Here is a 20,042-nt window from a genome sequence, read left to right on the forward strand (position 1 = left end):
AGTTATCAACCAACAAGAGACGTACCAGGAAAAAAGGGAAGGAAAAAGAAACAGAGACAAAAGCCCAACTAGATTTGCATTTATTTAATAAAGTACAGGGAACACCCCTCAAGCTTTCATTTCACAACTAGGGATATCCGAATTAATTATAAGTCTGCAACAACGTCAGTAGCCGATCGACACCTCGAGCAAAGGTATTCTGCGTGATCTACTTGCCCCAAGTTAGATCCCGCCTGAACCAGCTCGGCCTTAGTGAATTGAACAATGTGACGCTGCTGAGCAATATTTCATGTTTGAGTCGGCTTTCTTGAAGAAGGGCTATAGAGGCAGCATGTTTTTCTTTTAGATAGATCAAGAATTGAGCCTGGCTCTCTAGATCCACATAAGCCTTCTGCTTCAACGCTACTTCAGCTCGAGTTCGAGACTTGGCGGCTAACCAAAGTTATTCAATATCTTGTCAGAGAGAAGACTGAAGATCTCTACTTTGCGTCATCTCGACTAAAGCTGCATCCTTGTGAGAAAGTAGCTGAGTCATATGAGCTAGTTGCTGGTGTAGAGATGACACCTCATCAAAGTTAGGGGTAGGTTCCATGGTCAGAAAAAGGTCAGTAAGAAAGCTACAATGATATGAGGGGACTCAGCCCTTTTAAAGAGGAAGGAGGAAGAGGCGGTTTCAAGGCATTTATGGGGCTCTTCTCTCAAGGATGAATGGATAATTAATCAGGTTGCATATCCAAGGAACTGGGAAAAGATGCAGCATTTAAGAATGACGGAACAGGTAAACAGGAGCCTGGGTCTAGTCAGTCGAACTTGGGCCTCCTTCGACTAGACTTAGGGGAAGGCTTGTGATACGGTGCATGATGATGGGGTTCGATAAAGATGTGGCAGTCAGAAGTCAAGGGGATGTGGCAGTCAGAAGTCAAGGAGACGTGGCAGTCAGAAGTTAGGAGGGCGTGGCAGTCAGAAGTCAAGGAGACGTGATAGTCAAAAGTCAAGGGTATGTGGCAGTCAGAAGTCAAGGGTACATGACAGTCAGAAGTCAAGGAGATGTGGCGGTCATAGGTCGGGAACGATGTCAGCAACCTGATTCCCGGCCGGGTTCCAACAGACCAGGATTCCAGACCTAAAACACCTGGGTAGACAGTCGGATGACACCTGAGCAGGATTTGATGGGTTGGGGCCTCACGGCCTAGCGGTACGTAAATCCGATGGTCCCAGTAAGCTAAAGCTCTCGGTCAGTCAACTCCTGTCCAGCGCATGGACTATCTCTCGACAGCCTCAGCCTCCCAAGCTCTAGACCAGGGGTTATACACGACTGGTCATCCCGAGTTGTCCTACTCCTTCCTGGTCAAGATGAAGAGCGCTACATGATAACGAGATCAGAGAATCGTAACCGCTTGTTAGAGAATAACTGTCAAGTGTTAGAGAATATTTCAATGGTCTACAGTCACCTACGAATGGAACCTTCCTTCAGGCTACAGAAGGGTGTCACGTGTCCTTTATCACCCGACAAGGCCTGACACCCGATATTCTCTGACATCTATCAAGCCTCAGAAGGTACACACTGTCATATAAAAAGGGAGGTCCTCTCCCTCACGCAAAGACGCTCTCTTGCACATTCACACTTGTCTTCTACTTTTCTTCTTCTTCGTACACTGTTCTTCTGGGGGAAAAGTACTTGACTTGAGCGTCGAAGGGTATGCTCCGGGGAATTTTCCCCTGGTTTCTGGCCTTTAACGCCCGTGTGCCTGTCTGAGTGTGCGCAGAGCTTAGGTACCGCCGGTGTAGTCATCGTCGTCCGTCAATACCACGTGGCAGTCCATTTTTGGAAGCACATACGTGAAAGGCATCTCAGTCGCCCCTCCGTCAGCGTCTGCAACAACTCACCCGTCCCTCGTTTGACTCAGATTATAGACAAAAACTTGGCAGTCAGAAGTCAAGGGGATATGGCAGTCAGAAGTCAAGGAGACGTGGCAGTCAGAAGTTAGGAGGGAGTGGCAGTCAGAAGTCAAGGAGACGTGATAGTCAAAAGTCAAGGGTATGTAGCAGTCAGAAGTCAAGGGTACATGACAGTCAGAAGTCAAGGTGATGTGGCGGTCATAGGTCGGGAACGATGTCAGCAACCTAATTCCCGGCCGGGTTCCAACAGACCAGGATTCCAGACCTAAAACACCTGGGTAGACAGTCGGATGACACCTGAGCAGGATTTGATGGGTTGGGCCCTCACGGCCTAGCGGTACGTAAATCCGATGGTCCCAGTAAGCTAAAGCTCTCGGTCAGTCAACTCCTGTCCAGCGCAGGGACTATCTCTCGACAGCCTCGGCCTCCCAAGCTCTAGACAAGGGGTTATACACAACTGGTCATCCCGAGTTGTCCTACTCCTTCCTGGTCAAGATGAAGAGCGCTACATGATAACGTGTAATGCCCGAAAATCCTCAAAACTATTTTATAAATATTCTATGATTTTTCTAGAATTTTAGAATATTTTTATAGAATTTTTAGAGCAGCGGAAGTAGCAAAAACAAATAGAACCGTAAAATAGCCTACGCGGGAATTGAACCTGAGACCTATTGGGTCCTATGCCTTATGGTGAACCATGGTAACCAAGTGAACCCAGCAGGGTCGTGCTGAAAGGAAAGGGAAACATTTATATTTAAGTTTAGGTTGGGCCGAAATACCCACTTGATATAAATAGGGAATTAATGGGTGAAGAGTTATTTTTCTCTTTAACGTGACTTGCTCCTCCTCACCTTAGTTTCCGCCGACCCCTCTTCCTCTCCTCCCTCTCTCGCCGCACCAAGCCAAGGGCTCTAGGTGCACCTCCCGGCGACATAAGGGATACTAGGACGCTCCTCTCCGCGAGAAGAACGCATAGACGCGGGAAGATCGTCGAGAAGATCGTCTCCACCGGAAAAACTAGCGACTAGATTCGTAAGAAAACTAGCGCACGAGGTAAGAAACCCCTCACCTGCGGTATAAGTAGCTCTCGTATGATTGCATGCCTTAGTTTAGTAGTTTATGGATTTTTGGGCATATAGGGTGTGCAGCAACGCACACCAAGTGCTCGATAGTATGTTTAGCACGATTTAAATGCGACTTAGGCATTTTAATAGTTTAGTCTACTGCAATAGAAGCATTTGATCAGTGTATGCAGATTTACTACAACTTATATGGACTACGGTCCAATGGGTGGGCTCCCATAGTCGCCTCTACATTCAGACAACCTAGCTCTAGGTTCAGATAACCTAGAAATAGCAATATAAGCAGCTATATTCAGTATTTTATTTTAGCAGAGGCACTGTACTGGATTAGATATCCATTGGGCTGGGCTCCCATAGTCAGTCCCTAGGTTTAGATAACCTAGTAAAACCTTACTAAATTCGAGATTTACAACCCCGGGTCTAGTTAAAGATGCGCGCATAGCATGTACAGTTGTCGGGCCCATTAGCAGCATGATTATGTATTTTAATCTATTATGATATTAGTTTTCCAAACTCACAATCAGTCATGTGATTATATTCTAAATCAGTTCTAGTTCAGCTTTAGTTTAACTCAGCTATGTTTCAGTTTAGTCCTTTCTTATTGATACTTCAGTTATTGCCATGACTAGTTTTGGTTTTCATGTTTTGTAAGATAGTATGTCATGCCTAGCATTCTTCATCAAGTTTTCAATCAGCATCTTTCAAAAGCATGAACTCATCTTATGCATGTTTTAGTGAGGTAGATGGTTTCTTACTAAGTGAAAGCTTACAGATACTTTCTTTTCCTTATACTGCAGACAAAGGTAAAGGAAAGATGGACTAGAGGAGGCTGGAGGGCAATGCGATGCAAATGTGTGTGGATGGAACTTGGAATAAAGATCTTAGGGAATTTCAGCAGGCTTATTTAAGCACTAGAACCTTTTTGCTTTTCGATATTATGCACTTCAGTATCTTAAATGTTATGAATTAGTTAATCATGCATCCTGTCAAGCTTAGAACACCATTTTGTGATGTTAGAATGTTTTGTATTTGGTTTAGAATTGTTATAGGTGATTTTGGCACGAACAAGTGCTGAAATCAGGCCTTTGGTCGAAATCAGAAACTCGAATCGATCAGCTGATCGATTCGAGGGTTCCCAATCGATCAGCTGATCGATTGGGCAAATTGTTCCGCGAACAGTAGGCTTTTGGATCGATCAACCGATCGATCCAACAATTTCTGTCGTGAACAGAAGGCTCTGGGATCGATCACTGGATCGATTTGCCAGTCTGGATCGATCAGCCGATCGATCCAGAATATTGCCCCGAGCACAGTAGCATGCTGGATCGATCACTGGATCGATCCAACTCACGTCCCGGATACAGTAGCCCTCTGAATCGATCCCCGGATCGATTCGACCCTTCCAATCGATCCGTGGATCGATTGGGAGGCCTGATATTAGCAAGAAACACTTAGTTAAGTTCCTTGACCATTGGGGGATGTAATAGATGTCATGAATAGCTTAGATTACACTCCTTAGCACATGTAGAATAAAGAAACGATAATAGTTTAGCAAAATTTTGATTAGTACAGCTTCCGCACTTAGATTTAATGATGGTCATGGATTAGTTAGCACAGCATAATGTGACGATCGGCCTTACAGCTTATCAAGTAGAAGGTGGGTCGTTACAGAGTGGTATCAGAGCAGTTTCCATACTTCCTACACACACATCAGCATTGAACCTGCAGCGTCCAAGTAAGAAACGTCACTCACTTTATTATGTTCTTTCTTTCATGTTTATAGATACTGTAGCATGTTGATTGATGATAGTACCTAACATGATAGTGATAGTAGTTATATAAACATGATTGCCTTAGTTTTGTATATCCTCTATGTCTTTAGAAATGGCACGAGGGCGCCCAGCTAGAAGGGCCCCAGCTACTGAACCCCAGCATGAGGCAGGCAGTTCAGTGCCTCCCCCAGACCTTACAGCATTAGTGGCTCAGTTACAGCAGCAGCTAGCTGAACAGCAACAGGAGATAGCCACCTTGAAGGCTAGTCAGCAGAATACCCCCACAGTCACCCCGGACAGTCCAGCCTACAGCACCAGTAGCCCCAGCAGCAGAGGTAAAGAGAGAAGCCTATCTGATCCAGTGGCAGAGAGTCAAGCCCGAGAACTTCTCAGGCACCAGTGAACCATGGGATGCTCAAGCCTGGTTCAAAACACTGGAGAGTACGATGGAGCTTCTGGACTGGCCAGAGCATGAAAAGGTGAAGTGCACCTCCTTTTGTCTGACAGGAGATGCACGCATGTGGTGGGAGAGAATTAGAGCGAAGCGCTCAGTAAACCAGATGGCATGGGCTGACTTCGAGAAGGAGTTCTTTGAGGAATTCTTTCACATGCGGGTTACAAACCGCCACTACGACGAGTTCACTGAGTTTCGTCAGGGCAACCTATCAGTTGAGGAAGTCGTGAAGAAATTCAATAGATTGGCTCGTCTGTGCCCCGAACTAGTTAGCACAGAGAAAGAACGAGTCCGGTTGATGCTCAAGATGCTGAGGCCGGAAATAGCAGTGAACGTGGCTGGCGGCGTTCACAGGCCGCAAACCACTGAAGAACTAGTTAGCAGTGCTCTGACCACTGAGCACTACCAGAATAATATCAAGCAGCAGAAGCAAGTCCTCTCAGAATCTAAAGGTCAAGGAGGTTCAGGCACTCAGAAACAACAGGGCCACAGCTCCAACTGGAAAGGGAACTCCAGCAACAAGCGCAAACCAGGGAGTTACCCAAAGGGAGGACCAGCTAGTAAACAACCCAGTTATCCAAAGTGTGCTACTTGTGGGAAATTCCACCTGGAATTTGTCGTAAGGGCACACGAGGATGCTTCGAATGCGGACAGGAAGGGCATATGGCCAAGCAGTGTCCGAACAAGACCATTTTCCCTCCACCACAACCGATCCAGTACGAAGCCAAGCCAGCATAGTTGCATCAGATGCAGGCCGTTTTAGAAGGTCCACACATCAGCCAGAGTAGACTAGAAGCCCCTCCAGCTATGACCAATGCGAGGATCTACTCACTCACCAAAGAGGACGTAGCAAATGCCTCGACAGTTGTCACAGGTCAGATTAGTATTTTACAGCAAAGTACAACTGTCTTATTCGATACTGGGGCAACCCATTCATATATATCCAGGGCATTTGCTGAGAAGTTAGCAATACCTCCAGAGGTACTCAGTAGTCAGTTTTTGACGACGTTACCTTCAGGAGAAATTATGGCATCCACGCACTGGCTCAGAGCAGTGCCAATCATTATAGCAGACAGAGAGCTCTTTTGTGATCTGATAGTACTGAATATGACTGACTACGATGTTATCTTTGGGATGGACTTCCTAATCAGATACGGTGCTTCCATAGAGTGCCGTAAGCAGAAAGTCGTATTCCAACCTGAAGCAGAAACACAGTTCGAGTTCGTCGGAGAACCAAAGAGAAAGCCCAAGAAATTTCTCTCAGCTATGAAGGCACAGAGATTAATAGATTCAGGATGTACGGGATTTTTAGCACATGTAGTCAGTACCAGTCAGGGCAAGGACCAACAGCTAGCAGAGGTCCGAGTCGTATGTGACTACCCAGCAGTCTTCCCTGAAGAGTTACCAGGCTTGGCACCAGACAGGGAGATTGAATTTGAGATAGAGCTCATTCCCGATACAAATCCTATTTCCAAAGCGTCGTACCGCATGGCTCCAGCAGAACTAAAAGAACTTCATGAGCAACTACAGGAGCTGCTTGACAAAGGCTTCATACGCCCTAGTCACTCACCTTGGGGAGCGCCTGTACTGTTCATGAAGAAGAAGGACGGGAGCATGCGCTTATGCATAGACTACAGGGCACTGAATCAAGTTACGATCAAGAACAGGTATCCTCTTCCCAGAATAGATGACCTGTTCGATCAGCTAAAGGGAGCAGCAGTGTTCTCTAAGATAGACCTCAGATCAGGTTATCATCAGGTGAAGGTCAAGGAAGGGGGCATACCTAAGACAGCATTCAGGACTAGATACGGACATTATGAATTCATAGTCATGCCCTTTGGCATGACAAATGCTCTAGCTACTTTCATGGACCTCATGAATAGGGTATTCAGAGAATACTTAGATAAGTTCGTCATCGTGTTTATCGATGACATTCTTATCTATTCGGGAACTCAGGAAGAACACGCAGAGCACCTGAGAAGAGTATTGCAGACTCTTCAGCAGAACCAGCTATACGCCAAATTCATGAAATGTGAATTTTGGTTAGATCAGGTGTCCTTCCTGGGCCACATCATCTCAAAGGATGGCATCATGGTAGACCCCAGTAAGATAGAAGCTGTGAGTAACTGGAAAAGACCCAAGAACGCCAGCGAGATCAGAAGCTTCCTGGGATTAGCAGGCTATTACAGAAAATTCATAGAGGACTTCTCCAGGATAGCCTCCCCACTGACAGCTCTCACCAGGAAGAACAAAAAGTATCAGTGGACAGAGGACTGTGAGAACAGTTTCAGCGAGCTGAAAAGGAGATTGACCAGTGCACCTGTTTTGACCTTACCAGAGGGCAAAGACGGCTTTAATATATATAGTGATGCCTCTAAATTGGGACTAGGAGCAGTGCTGATGCAAAATGGCAAGGTGATCGCCTACGCCTCCAGACAACTCAAGGATTATGAGAGAAATTACCCCACTCATGACCTTGAGCTCGCAGCAGTGGTGTTCGCTCTCAAAATTTGGAGACATTACTTGTATGGAGCTCAGTGCAGAGTGTATACAAATCATCAGAGTCTGAAGTACTTCTTCACTCAGAAGGATCTGAATATGCGACAACGCAGATGGCTAGAGCTGGTCAAAGACTACGACATAGACATCCTCTACCACCCAGGAAAAGCAAATAGGGTAGCAGATGCACTTAGAAGAAAGTCCAGTGCTGCCCTATTATCTCTAGCAGCCATGTCACCACCCCTACAGAAAGAGATTACAGATTTCGGTCTCGAACTCATAGTCGGACAGCTCTCTACTATGACATTAGAGTCTACCTTGCTTGAGGACATCCAGACAGCTCAGGAGCAGGATCCTGAAATTCAGAAAATCAAGCAAGGATTAGCAGAATTAGAAAGTGGAGAATTCAGAGTGTCCACTAGCGGGGTGTTGTACTTTGGCGACAGATTATGTGTTCCAGATCAGGAAGAACTCAGAAGGAAGATTTTAGATGAGGCTCACAAGACTCCCTATGCGATGCATCCATGCTCCACCAAAATGTACCAGGACTTGAAGAAACGTTTTTGGTGGCCTGGGATGAAGAGAGACATCGCTCGATATGTCAGCACTTGCCTAACCTGTCAGAGGGTTAAGGCAGAACATCAGAGACCAGGGGGAGTTTTGCAACCTATTCAGATTCCAGAATGGAAGTGGGAAGACATTTCTATGGACTTCATAGTGGGGTTACCCAGAACCACGAATGGTTTTGATACCATCTGGGTAATAGTCGACAGGTTGACTAAATCAGCCCACATCTTAGCTATCAGGATATCCTACTCCATGGAACAGCTAGCTCAGTTGTATCTCAAGGAGATCGTTAGATTACATGGAGTCCCACGAACCATTATTTCAGACAGGGACAGTAGATTCACATCACACTTCTGGGAGTGTGTACAGTCAGCTTTGGGCACTAAGTTAAAGTTTAGCACAACTTTCCATCCTCAGACAGATGGATAGACGGAGCGGGTAAATCAGGTACTCGAAGATATGCTCCGAGCATGTGCCCTGACTTCAAAGGAAGTTGGTGCAAATATCTGAGTCTAGCAGAATTTGCATACAACAATAGCTATCAGGCCACTATCGATATGGCACCTTACGAGGCTCTCTATGGGCGGAGGTGTAGATCTCCAATCTGCTGGTATGAGAGTGGTGAACAGAAGAAACTAGAACTTCAGACAGACCTAGTGGCAGATACCACAGCAGCTATACAGCAGATCCGCCAGAGGATAGAGATAGCTCAGAGCCGCCAGAAAAGCTATGTTGATATACGGCGCAGACCCTTAGAGTTTTCAGTTGGGGATTCAGTGTTCCTCATAGTAGCTCCCATGAAGGGAGTAATGCGTTTTGGGAAGAAGGGTAAGCTAAGTCCCAGATATGTGGGACCATACCTTATCAGCAGAAGAGTGGGCGAGGTAGCATATGAGCTAGAGCTACCCCAGGAAATGTCAGCTGTCCACAATGTATTTCATGTCTCTATGCTGAAGAAGCATATCCCAGACGCCACCCAAGTGATTGAGCCACAGTCGGTACATATCCGTGAAGACCTCAGCTATGACAGTCGGCCTATTCAGATAATAGACCGAGCAGTTAAGAAATTACGGAACAAGGAAGTACCATTAGTCAAAGTTGTTTGGTACAGTCACACAGCAGAAGAGGCGACTTGGGAGACAAAAGCCAGCATGAGACAGAAGTACCCAGAGTTATTCTAAGTTCGAGGACGAACTTTTTATAAGGTATGGAGGATTGTAACGCCCAAAAATCCTCAAAACTATTTTAGAAATATTCTATGATTTTTCTGGAATTTTAGAATATTTTTATAGAATTTTTAGAGCAGCGGAAGTAGCAAAAACAAATAGAACCGTAAAATAGCCTACGTGGGAATTGAACCCGAGACCTATTGGGTCCTATGCCTTATGGTGAACCATGGTAACCAAGTGAACCTAGCAGGGCCGTGCTGAAAGGAAAGGGAAACATTTATATTTAAGTTTAGGTTGGGCCGAAATACCCACTTGATATAAATAGGGAATTAATGGGTGAAGAGTTATTTTTCTCTTTAACGTGACTTGCTCCTCCTCACCCTAGTTTCCGCCGACCCCTCTTCCTCTCCTCCCTCTCTCGGCGCACCAAGCCAAGGGCTCTAGGAGCACCTCCCGGCGACATAAGGGATACTAGGACGCTCCTCTCCACGAGAAGAACGCATAGACGCGGGAAGATCGTCGAGAAGATCGTCTCCACCGGAAAAACTAGCGACTAGATTCGTAAGAAAACTAGCGCACGAGGTAAGAAACCCCTCACCTGCGGTATAAGTAGCTCTCGTGTGATTGCATGCCTTAGTTTAGTAGTTTATGGATTGTTGGGCATATAGGGTGTGCAGCAGCGCACACCAAGTGCTCGATAGTATGTTTAGCACGATTTAAATGCGACTTAGGCATTTTAATAGTTTAGCCTACTGCAATAGAAGCATTTGATCAGTGTATGCAGATTTACTACAGCTTATATGGACTACGGTCCAATGGGTGGGCTCCCATACTCGCCTCTAGGTTCAGATAACCTAGAAATAGCAATATAAGAAAACTCAGCTATATTCAGTATTTTATTTTAGCAGAGGCACTGTACTGGATTAGATATCCATTGGGCTGGGCTCCCATAGTCGGTCCCTAGGTTTAGATAACCTAGTAAAACCTTACTAAATTCAGGATTTGCAACCCCGAGTCTAGTTAAGGATGTGCGCATAGCATGTACAGTTACCGGGCTCATTAGCAGCATGATTATGTATTTTAATCTATTATGATATTAGTTTTCCAAACTCACAATCAGTCATGTGATTATATTCTAAATCAGTTCTAGTTCAGCTTTAGTTTAACTCAGCTATGTTTCAGTTTAGTCCTTTCTTATTGATACTTCAGTTATTGCCATGACTAGTTTTAGTTTTCATGTTTTGTAAGATAGTATGCCATGCCTAGCATTCTTCATCAAGTTTTCAATCAGCATCTTTCAAAAGCATGAACTCATCTTATGCATGTTTTAGTGAGATAGATGGTTTCTTACTAAGCGAAAGCTTACAGATACTTTCTTTTCCTTATACTGCAGACAACGGTAAAGGAAAGATGGACTAGAGGAGGCTGGAGGGCAATGCGATGCAGATGTGTGTGGATGGAACTTGGAATAAAGATCTTAGGGAATTTCAGCAGGCTTATTTAAGCACTAGAACCTTTTTACTTTTCGATATTATGCACTTCAGTATCTTAAATGTTATGAATTAGTTAATCATGCATCCTGTCAAGCTTAGAACACCATTTTGTGATGTTAGAATGTTTTGTATTTGGTTTAGAATTGTTATAGGTGATTTTGGCACGAACAAGTGCTGAAATCAGACCTTTGGTCGAAATCAGAAACTCGAATCGATCAGCTGATCGATTCGAGGGTTCCCAATCGATCAGCTGATCGATTGGGCAAATTGTTCTGCGAACAGTAGGCTTTTGGATCGATCAGCCGATCGATCCAGCAATTTCTGTCGCGAACAGAAGGCTCTGGGATCGATCACTGGATCGATTGTCCAGTCTGGATCGATCAGCCGATCGATCCAGAATATTGCCCCGAGCACAGTAGCGTACTGGATCGATCACTGGATCGATCCAACTCACGTCCCGGATACAATAGCCCTCTGAATCGATCCCCAGATCGATTTGACCCTTCCAATCGATCCGTGGATCGATTGGGAGGCCTGATATTAGCAAGAAACACTTAGTTAAGTTCCTTTACCATTGGGGGATGTAATAGATGTCATGAATAGCTTAGATTACACTCCTTAGCACATGTAGAATAAAGAAACGACAATAGTTTAGCAAAATTTTGATTAGTACAGCTTCCGCACTTAGATTTAATGATGGTCATGGATTAGTTAACACAGCATAATGTGACGATCGGCCTTACAGCTTAGCAAATAGAAGGCGGGTCGTTACATAACGAGATCAGAGAATCGTTACCGCTTGTTAGAGAATAACTATCAAGTGTTAGAGAATATTTTAATGGTCTACAGTCACCTACGAATGGAACCTTCCTTCAGGCTACAGAAGGGTGTCACGTGTCCTTTATCACCCCAAAGCCTGACACCCGATATTCTCTGACATCTATCAAGCCTCAGAAGGTACACACTGTCATATAAAAAGGGAGGTCCTCTCCCTCACGCAAAGACGCTCTCTTGCACATTCACACTTGTCTTCTACTTTTCTTCTTCTTCGTACACTGTTCTTCTGGGGGAAAAGTACCTGACTTGAGCGTCGAAGGGTCTGCTCCGGGGAATTTTCCCCTGGTTCTGGCCTTTAACGCCCGTGTGCCTGTCTGAGTGTGCGCAGAGCTTAGGTACCGCCGGTGTAGTCATCGTCGTCCGTCAATATCACGTGGGAGTCCATTTTTGGAAGCACATACGTGAAAGGCATCTTAGTCGCCCCTCCGTCAGCGTCTGCAACAACTCACCCATCCCTCGTTTGACTCAGATTATAGACAAAAACTTAGCTAAACTCAGATTATATATATATATATATATATATATATATATATATATATGAAAACAAAAACTTAGCTATTAAAAAAGTAATTAACAATTATAGTTGTTAATATGATATAGACCATATGGATAGGACATTTGGCTTTTCACACCTCTTAATATTTTCACATGAATTGGCATTCACACGCACTCTTATATGATAGTATACTTGCTAAATAGTCATCTTATACTAAGCCTATCGCATCAGGAGAAGTATATTGTGGCTTTAAACCTTTCGTATTAGAATACGATCGAATTTTCTTGACTGTCCAATGAATTATATCTTGAATTGTTCAGTCGTTGGTATAAACTAATACAATTATACCCACACAATAGCCTCTAGGCTTTTACTAGTTCTCTATCGTATTTGTTTTGGCCATGGACAAAGCTTGGGTATAATATAGGAATTATCATGTTCTTTATTTACTCATTTTATAAGTTGTGCTTTTTGTCTCTAAAAATAAGTTAGAGTAATTACTCCTAGATGTCTCGGATCTTGTACTAGTGCCCTTCTCATAACTTTTTAGATATCATAATATATCATATATATTGGCACATATTGATGCATTTTATATGATTAATTCATTGGACCCCAATTTAGGTATTTTTATCTTATTCAAATAGCCCCACATTTATTGGTCTACCCTCACATTTATAGACTCCATTGGAGATTCATAACCTTTAAATGCCTTATAAAAACTTTTCATTTCTATTTTACTAGGGTTTATGGTTTACTGAGAGGACAACTTCCCTCCATAATTTTAGGATAAATCCAAAAATTATCAATATAGTCTTTATCATCCCCTTAATGTTTGGTTCTCATGTTCCACAACATTTTTGGATTGATGTAAGTGGGATATAGTCAATTAATGAATGTTGCTCTTCCTTGAGAAACATTCTTTGAGTAATATATTGCACTCTCTCCCTCGATGAGCTTACTTAGTTGATTTTTCCAATCAAATTTCTAATGTTTTTTTAAACACTTCAAGAGCCTCAATCTTGCTTAAACAAAGGCTCTATAACTCCTTCAATAATCAATGAAGGAGAGTCCTTTGCGAGGAAAGATCTAAGGTTGTAACACCTTTGGTAAAGTTCCCCTTTCACGACATAAGACTACAATCTCATTCAGATTAATCACGTGTCTTGATTTGACCTCTTGATCATGTTGAACCAAAAGTTACAACTATATGATCAAAGTTTATCTAGAGAACATGTATCCATTGATCTTCTAATTTCACTAAGTCAAAATTGTGATTGTCTAATTAGAATAATGACCAAGATTGTACTTGTTCTCAAAAAGTGCCCAATATGAAAATCATGCATTCCTTGATCTTCCAATTTCTTCGAGCCAAAGCTACGGTCATCTGATTAGAGTGTTGATTAAGATTATATTTATACTCTTCAAGAGACACTCAACTCAAAAATTATATATATCCTTTAGTCTTCCAATCACACTAATCTAGAGCTAAAATCATCTGATTCGAGTGTTGACCAGATTATATTTACTATTCAAGAGACATTTGACTCAATTTCTTAGTCAATTGCAACATATGTGCTATAATCCTTCTAACTCATCTATTTTGACCTCCACTTAGGTCTTATTGAGTTAGAGTTAAATCTAGCATTTGGCCAAGTGGGCTTGATCTTCTATATGAAGTCTTTCATTAGCCCTATTTTTGAATAGTTTAAACTCATTATCCTCAACTTTGTGATTTTAGTCAAATGACCCCCACAAAGCCTTTACCATCATTCTTATACTATGCCCATGGTTTAGTTTTGTCATACAACCTTTTAAGGCATGGTCCTCGCATAGGAAAATTTAATTCTTCCTTGCGAATTCACTTTTAGATGTGCTAGGGCATCTTTTTATAGTAACTTTACAAGGTACATTTTCTTCAAGTAATACAGTATCTTTTACTATTATTGTTTAAAGATGATTACAGAGAATTTTCTTATTTCTCTCCAGTAGGAGTGGAACCGACAGTCATCATAACCATCAATATTATCTTAAAATTATTGAATTTTTATTTAGATGGATTTGGCGGTGTTGATCCAACAGCTAGGTTTGGTTAATCAACTCAACAATGAGTCATCGACAAACAGTGGAGTTCGGTATGACGACATGGATCTTGTCCCATTTATACTCTTGACACTCCCTTTTAGATCTCAAGACATCCTTTTGGTTAATAGATGTATCCTTTTTTGTATTGTTGTTACTAACCTAATCTCATCGATCGGCGTATCCCTTCATATATCGACAAACTCCTTCGGGTAAACTTCTCCCTATGAATAAGAGTATTAAAGTCAAGGTGAACGCTAGACCTTATTTTCTTAAAACGATATTTCCCTACCCGAGTACTTATTGTTTATTGACAATCGTTTCCCAAAATACAATGACTTATGTCTCAAAATAGGAGCATTCTAAATTTCAAGCCTTGTCGAACATTCAAAACCTTGGAACTCTTAAGAGAGGAGAGAAATCATAAAGATAATTCACAACTTGAGAAGTGAGTGATGTGAATCAAAGGACTAGAGTTTCTTTTGTACAGATGAAGGGCTACTAACACTGAGCAGGATAGCAATTATCCTATATGTTGACGAGAAGGGAGGGTTTAAGGAGAAGGTAAAAAGAGATAACCGTTATCCTCCAAATTTTTCCTAAAAGGAAATTTTATTTAATATTTGAGGATTAATTATGAAATAGCTAAATACATGTTATATCGACTTAGACCCTAAGATTTAAATAAAGAAAAAGAAATGTTAATATATATACTATAATTCTTATTTGTAAAGAAAAGAAAGAAATTTAAAAGAAACAAAATATTAACAAACTCACAATCCTAAAAATCCTAAACAGACTTAAAATATAAAAAATATATATATAAATGATCAAAAATACCTTAAATACTAAAAAGGAAAAAATCCTAAAAAATAATAACAAAAATCTATGGATCATCCTGTATATGTCGCCCGGCCCGAAAAGAATTCATCTTCAAGCTTAAATGGTAACCTAGGAAGAATATCATCTGGTAGGGCACAGATCCTCTGGACTGTACTTTGTGGTCCAAAGGATGGACCATATCAGTCATAGGTAGAGTTGTTACAAAAGAAGTTGTTGGAGATTTTGGGAAAACATTGAATTTATAAACTAAATTCAAACTTATCTGTTGAGAGACTTGAACTGATAATTTCAAGTCGTCGGCTAAGGACGGAGTCCTTTTTGGCGAGTCCTCTGTCAAGAATCTAGAGTGCCTAGTGACCAAGTCCAACCGCCAAGTGGCCGAGTCGGGGAAGCAAGTCGACCGAGTAGGGAAGCACGTAGCCGAGTCGATCAAATGTCCGACTGAGTAGTCAGGATTCCAAATAGAGTGCCCGTGTAGAGTACACAGGAATTGAGGAGCTGGGGTCTGCATTTAATACAGATTCCTTAAAATAGATTCGTCCCACCTCCACGGTGCTTTGAGGTTTTTGTGGGATGTCCGTTTCCCAGAATACAATGGCTAAACCATAATCTCCACCAAGCACAGGTGGTCACGGCAAACTGAAAAATACCCGAATGCTATCACCAGTATTTTGCCAAGCAAGAGATCCCCGACAACAAGGAAGAGAGAGGGAGGGGGGGTGGATGGAGTATTTTTCCTTTTCTCCTTATACATTTTCCTCTCATGCTCAAGGCCTTCTATAGGATGTCTTGCATGAGGTTACTTTTCATTTGCTAAAGAAACGTCACATGCATTATATTAATGTGTACTTCTTATTTAAGCATTAAGGAAAAAAGAATAATTTAGGTGGCAAAAAATGTCGATTAATTTGTTTGGGCGCGTATAAGTCATGCTCGCACATGAGCCAACTTGATTCAGTGCAATCTGGGCCCTGGATCTGCTTCCCCTTGCACACCCACACACAAGAGAAAGCTTATACTCAAACATTTGTTCACAATATACATGCTTGAGAAACAATATAAACCAACCATTAAGCCTTGAAACTTCCAATGTGGGACTAAAGTCCCATGCACAATGAAATCTCCTTCATCCACTCCACCACTTTCCATTCATATTTTTTTTCCAACAATCCCCCACATGAATGGAAACAGGGTATGTGATTGCTTTCAGCAGTTGAGCCAATGAGTGGCGCTCACTTGGCTACCAGGATTCATAAACTCTAGTACTTATCCTGGAGGTCTAGAGTTCGAATCCTAGGGAAGGTAAAAATCCACTGGCCAGGGGTGGGAAGATCTTGTGAGTAATGGCACATGCCCGAGGGTCGTCGGTCGACGGCATAAGGGGTCGCCAGTTGGGCCGCCATTGTGGCCACCCAAGGGACCACCAAGGGGTCGCCAAATGGGTCGTCAGTTGGGCCGTCCAAGGGGCCGAGGGGTCGGGTCATTACATATAAGTGGAAGATCTTTCATTTTTATTTATCTTGGGCCTAATGACCATTACATTGATCTTGAATAGCCCATCAAATACATAGCCCCTTCCTACAAACATTCCATTCTTGGACAATACAACTCTTTCCGACTCAAATACAATGCGAAAGTCATGCTTGCTTACCAGTGATCCGGATACTAGATTCTTCCGAATCTCTGGAACATACAACATATTGTTCAGAGTAAGATCCTTGCCCGAGGTCATCTTCAGCACCACCTTTCCTTGGCCCATGATTTCTGAGGTTGCTGAGTTCCCCATGAACAGCTTATCTCCAGTGACTTCTTCAAAGTTGTGGAGTAGCTCCTTATTATAGCAGACATGTCTAGTGGCTCCAGTATCGATCCACCATTATTGCAGGTTTAAACTGATCAGGTTCAGCTCAGAGACTACAACATAGAGGTCATCCATTTATGGTCCCTCATTCAGGTTAGCCTCCTGCTTCTTCTTCGGCTTCCTGCACTCCGAAGATTTGTGAACCACTCGATCACAGTTGAAGCAATTCCCAGAGAACTTCTTCTTGTTGATGCCTCCTCTGGGTCCCATCTTGGAAGATTTGGGGTTCTTCCATTTCGAGATTTGACCGTGCTTGACCATGTTGGCTTTCACAGTAACTAGAGAGAACAGCTTTCTCTCTGAAATCTTGTTGTCTTCTTCGATGCGAAGTCTAACAATGAGTTCTTCCACATTCATCTCCTTCCGCTTGTGCTTCAGGTAGTTCTTGAAGTCCTTCTAACCAGGAGGCAACTTCTCAATGATAGCAGCCACCTAGAAGGTTTCACTTAGAACCATTCCTTCTGAGTGGATCTCGTGTAAGATCACCTGAAGCTCCTGCACTTGGTTGATCACCGTCTTGGAGTCAACCATCTTGTAATCCAAGAATCGGCCCACGATGATCTTCTTGGCCCCTACATCCTCCGTTTTGTACTTCTTGTCCAGGGACTCCCACAGCTCCTTAGCTGTTCTCTTCATGCTATACACAGCATACAACGAGTCGGCAAAGCAGTTGAGGATGTAGTTTCAGCAAAGGAACTCAAAATGAGTCTATGCCTCCACTGCACTGATGGTCTGCGCATCAACATCTTTAACACTCTTGGGAGGGTCCTCAGTAAAGAACCGAGCCAGATTGAGTGTGGTCAAGTAGAAGAGCATCTTCTGCTGCCACCTCTTGAAGTTCACTCCAGTGAACTTCTCTGGCATTTCCCTGTGGTTGATTGACACAATTCCAACTGGGGTGAAAGGGGCCTTTAGGTGTTGAGTTTGTTGTACCTTAACGCTTTGTTCTATGGTCATCTCAATAAAAATCGAATCTATTTTAAGATTGTTACAAAAGAAGTTGTCGGAGATTTTGGGAAAATACTGAATTTATAAACTAAATTCAAACTTATCTGTTGAGAGACTTGAACTGATAATTTCAAGCTATCGACTGAGGGTCGAGTCCTTTTTGGTGAGTCCTCTATCAAGAATCTCGAGTGCCTAGTGACCGAGTCCAACTGCCAACTGGCCGAGTCGAGGAAGCAAGTTGATCGAGTAAGGAAGCACGTAGCCAAGTCGATCAAATGTCCGACTGAGTAGTCAGGATTCCAAATAGAGTGCCCGTGTTGAGTGCATAGGAATTGAGGAGTCAAGGTCTGCGTTTAACGTAGATTCCTTAAAATAGATTCGTCCCACCCCCACGGTGCTTTGAGGTTTTTGTGGGTCATCCGTTTCCCAGGATACAACGGCTAAACCGCAATCTCCACCAAGCATAGGTGGTTGCGACGAATTGAAAAATATCTGAATGTTATCACCAGTATTTTGCCAAGCAAGAGATCCCCGACAACGAGGACGAGTGAGGGTGGAGGTGGGTGGAGTATTTTCCTTTTCTCCTTATACATTTTCCTCTCATGCTCAAGGCCTTTTATAAGATGTCTTGCATGAGGTTACTTTTCATTTGGAAACGTCACATGCATTATATTAATGTGTGTTTCTTATTTAAGCGTTAAGGTAAAAAGAATAATTTATGTGACAAAAAATATCAATTAATTTGTTTGGATGTGCATAAGTCATGTTCGTACACGAGCCAACTTGGTTCAATATAATGCAATCCGGGCCCTGAATTTACATCCCCTTACATACTCACACACGAGAGAAAGCTTCTACTGAAACATTTATTCACAATATATATGTTTGAGAAATAATAGAAACCAACCATTAAGCCTTGAAACTTCTAATGTGGGACTAAAATCTCATGCACATTGAAATCTCCTTCATCCACTCCACCACTTTCCATTCACATTTTTTCCCAACAAGAGTTTTATGAACCCTACCTATTATACAGGTAGGATTCATAAAATCTTATCTATGAATGACTCTTGGTCCAGAAACGGACCAGAGATTATGGTCCAAAGAATCCTGGATGCATCTGATATTAACTCAAAATTTAATAGCAGTTGTTCGATTTTGAGAATCCTCGATGATCTGGATACAATTTTATTTTCAAATAGGAGAAAGTCCAATGTGACAATCATCGCCATCACCTTGTACGTGTCGCCGTCGATCTTCTGGAAGTTCCTCATCGCCACGTTAGATGAAAACCATTTGTATTCTTCAAGGTTAATCCCACACCCTCTAGTTGCCTTTAGTTCAAATGCCTGTTCGATTCGAGGAGCCCAAGGAAGGTGAATGACTTAAGAAATATAATCATTCTCTCTAAATAGTAAATTAACTTTGCTGCAGACATTAATTTGCTGCACAGCAGTCAGAACCTCGACAAATCCTAATTTTTCTGTCTGAAAAGAAAGAGCATCACTCAGAACACCTTTTCCTTCAGAAATTGGCTTGAGCAATCTAGAATATTCCCAGTTACTTAACATGACATCTCCAGATAGAGCATACAAATCCTAGTATCTTGAAGTGTTACTTTCCAATGTGAAGCCATTGCTCTCCGTTATGAGTATTACATTTACATCAGGGCCTTCCATTAAGACTTTAATGTTAATCTTGTACTCTTGGCCAAGAAAGACATACCAAACATTTGAGGAAGAAATGGAAGCCACCCCTTCTAGAGCCATTGGTCACTGGTACTGGATACAGACACAGTTTACCAGGAATGACAACATGCATGCTTGATTTCTGCTCATGAATAGAATGTTGTTAATTCTAAATGTATAAATTAAAACAAATTAATACAGTAAAGATTTACAGTGATCTTCCGTAGATCTACAATCGATGATGACAAGACTCGCTGTCGGAAGAATGATCACAAAATCGGAAAGCTCTCCGTAATTCCACGAACCAAATCCTACCGCCTCAGATGTTCTCTTTTTCTCTTTCTTATCTTTT

Source organism: Zingiber officinale, chromosome 4A (assembly GCF_018446385.1).
Source record: "Zingiber officinale cultivar Zhangliang chromosome 4A, Zo_v1.1, whole genome shotgun sequence".
Lineage (NCBI taxonomy): Eukaryota > Viridiplantae > Streptophyta > Magnoliopsida > Zingiberales > Zingiberaceae > Zingiber > Zingiber officinale.